Genomic DNA, 3,207 nt, shown 5'->3' on the forward strand with positions numbered 1-3,207 from the left:
AAGTGGCCAGGAATACTTCAGGGTCAGGAACAGCTCCCATACAACTTGCTGACCTGTCCAGGAAACAAACTGCGCTCTTGTAAAGAGCAGGATTAGCCCTTACTACCTGCTCCTGTGAGGCTCCAGTGCAGCCCCCAGCAGCCAGAAAGCCTCAATCCCCCCTAGACCATCCCTTTTCCAGCACTGAGCATGAAGAGCCAGGCTTCTTGGAGACTCCTAAAACCAAACCCTCTGAAAGCATCCCACATGCACCTTGCACAGTTTACCCTCCACTTTGCATTTGACACCCAGGGACCAAGGCGTCAGACAGCTGTAATTCTTCCTTGTTCCCTTCCCAGCTGCTGTTTCCCCCCGACTTTGTGCCTAATCCATTAGAAGCCATCATCCCTGGGTACCAAACAGGAAGGCAAGTTGGTGTTTCTCGCCTTGGGACAGGTGAATACTCTCGTGGATCCCAAGCAGGCGTCAGAAATGCCACCCTGTTAAGCTATGGGTTGCAGACATTTCCTCCTGCCGAGGGCAAAGCAGGAGAAAAGCAGGCTATCCTGAGCAGAAAGAGAGAAAAGCTAAGACCACAGAGAGATTCAGGGCTTTGCTGAAACTGAGGGGAACTCTGCAGTTTGCTCTGATAGGGCCTGGGCTCCCCCCAAAGAATTTGCTCAGCGTTTCCTTGTCTTTTTTGTTGCGGGAGACCGAGGCAGAGCTGAGTCCACCCACGGGCCTCACGCTGGGTGGCTGGGCTGCCCCCACCCCTCAGCACCGTCGCTCCCGAACCACTTGGCCCGGCTGTTTAGCAGCGGGGCCGTCGCCCTCCCCACGTCCCTTCGGCTCCTCTCCCACCCGCCCGCGGCCGAGAGCCGCTCTGGCAGCCGACCCGGCCCACCCGCACCCGGCGGGGACAGAGGGAGCAGCAGCGCTCCCCGTCCCGGCAGGAAAGCGGCGAGGGCGAGCGGCGGTACCTTCAGCGACCGGGAGGGTGGGCGAGGGTTCGGCTCACACCCCTCGGTTCCCGTCTCTAAAGGCATTAAAGGAGGAAGAAAAAACAATTTAGGGTCTACAGGGAAAAAAAAGAATTAGCGAGTTTTCGGAGCGGCATCAATCCCCCGCGCCCCGACCGCTACCACGGGAGACGAGCAGTCTGCAGGCGGCGGGGGCTGCCTCCCGGCCCCTCTGCCCGCTCTCCTCCGATAACCCCGGCCACTGCCCCGGCCCCGCCACGGGCGACTCCGCGCCCCCTACCTTCCTCGGCGGCGGCGGCGGGGGGCCGTGCCCCGGCATGGCGGCGCCCGGCGCCGGGCTGGCGGCGTGCGGACGCGCGGCTGGGGGCTCCCCGCCCGCCGCGCCATGCAGCGCCGCGCCGCTGCCGCCGCCCCCCGCCGGCACCAGCCCCGGCCCCGGCCCCGGCCGCCCTCCGGCGGGAGCACCGCCCCGCCCCACCCCGCCGCTATGGCAACCGCGCCCGCCCCTCCGCTCCGGGGAATACCGCGTCCTGCGCTGGCTGCCAGTCGGAACGGGCAGCCCGGGCCGTGGGAAGCTCGACAAGGCTGGGGCGGGGTGCACGGGGGTGGGGGACTGTGGCAAGGTCAGAAATTAAAAGAAGAGATGAGATGCGCAAGGCGCCTTTCGGGTTGCAAACAAAATATCCGAGGGAACGTAGAAAGTCTCTTCTTGCTACCAAACCCGCACCAGTTACTCCGACAGCTTCTCGTTGCTGAAGGAACCTGTCACAACATCTGATCAGCTCACAGACACTTCACGAGAAAGCCGCTGGCCAGGAAAGCCTCCAGCCTGCAAAACAATTTCCATCAGCAGAGATGTTCACCTGCGCAGGGCTGTAATCCAGCGCCCTGTTGGCACAGAATTTTACTTGGTCAGACCTGAGCTATCCATTAAAGTGAGAGAGGCATCTGGAGTGGAAAGTGGATTAATTCTTCCTACAGGTTTTTGGTGCCCAGGCTATGTTAAAAATATTAGAAAGGAGATTTTTTTTCCCCCTCCAAGTAGAAATACACAGTAACATACACCCAAAGCTGGGAACCAACCAAACTCCCAGCGTGAAAGGTCACAGCTCCCAGCCCAAAGCCTGCCTGCGCCAGACACTAGCTTTGCTTTGCTGAACAGCTGTGATGGCAACACGAGTTGCAGCCTCACCTTTGCGGTGGCAACGTTACATCCACAAAAGCTCCCAAAAGGGAGAGATGGATGATGTCGTCGTCAGCTGCATCCTTGACAGTGGGTTCGTGAGTTTCAATTTATGAAAGGCACGTACGTGTCTTTTGCAAAGAAAATGAGCAATCCTCTGTAGCCATGTCATTACAAACAAGGTGGATGTGTTGCCAGCTGACTCGTGAATAAGCAGGAGATCCAGCACGAGATCCAGCGCTGCCATCAGCAGCCCCTCTGTGGAGTGGAAAGCCCAATTTTCAGAGCAAGCCTAGAAGATGAAACAAGTTCAGCTCTACTGAGATACTGTCATCACCTCAGCAGGCTTTTCCTTTTCATTTTCTTTTGCTAGTAGTGATGCACCATTATGTGCCCTCAGATACTCCCATTACCCAAGCACTGATTGTTTCATTAATACCCTCGCTAAGGAAATCACTAATAATCACAACACGGCATCAGGCTACCACTAGAAAGCCTCAGCTTTTGCTTAAAAATAAAGAGGCCATCGCCAATTTCTCTTGAAATAGAAAAAAAAAGACAGGCAGCTGCCACGTTCCAGTGGCTGAAGTACTCCCCGCATGTGTCAGCCCCCTTGTTTCACCTGTAGCTTGATCCACTGCACTGGTCCAAACCAAGGTAGGCTCAAAACCCAGATGGAAAGGGTCTACATCAACTGTCAAAATGGATGGAGAAATGAAGGACACCGGCCTAAGCATGGGCCCCTTTCCTCTTGTCACCAGGCACCCACAGGGCCTGCATCTGTATCCCTGCAGGTGCCCGGTGACAAGAGGGAAGGGGCTTTCTCTCCTCCTGCGGTGTAGCCCAGGCCTGAGGGGACGCCCCTACTCAGCAGGCTACAGCTCAGGCAAGCTCTTTCCCTCACACGGCTCAGGTGCTACCTGGGAGGCGGGAAGAATCACCTCACGTTCTTTCCAGGCTCCCCCTCCTGTCCCTTTAAGGGGCGTGCCGCTACCGCCCGCCGGCGCTGATTGGCTGGCGCTGGCCGCGCTCCCTTCCCCCCCCCCCCCCCCCCCCATCGGGGAG

At 58.1% G+C, this 3,207-nt stretch overlaps 1 protein-coding gene across 3 annotated transcripts in view; it reads right to left on the bottom strand.

Annotated features, from left to right (window-relative positions):
- The window catches only part of DENND2A (DENN domain containing 2A), a 61,108-nt gene extending 59,720 nt beyond the window's left edge, over window positions 1–1,388 (bottom strand). For all 3 annotated transcript variants that reach the window (XR_008578005.1, XM_054833151.1, XM_054833123.1), the window contains exon 1: window positions 1,240–1,388. The gene's annotated coding sequence lies outside the window, so the exon portion shown is untranslated. The remainder of the gene's footprint in view (window positions 1–1,239) is intronic.
- Window positions 1,389–3,207: the final 1,819 nt, after the last annotated feature.

This window comes from Grus americana, chromosome 1, assembly GCF_028858705.1.
Source record: "Grus americana isolate bGruAme1 chromosome 1, bGruAme1.mat, whole genome shotgun sequence".
Taxonomy (NCBI): Eukaryota; Metazoa; Chordata; class Aves; order Gruiformes; family Gruidae; genus Grus; species Grus americana.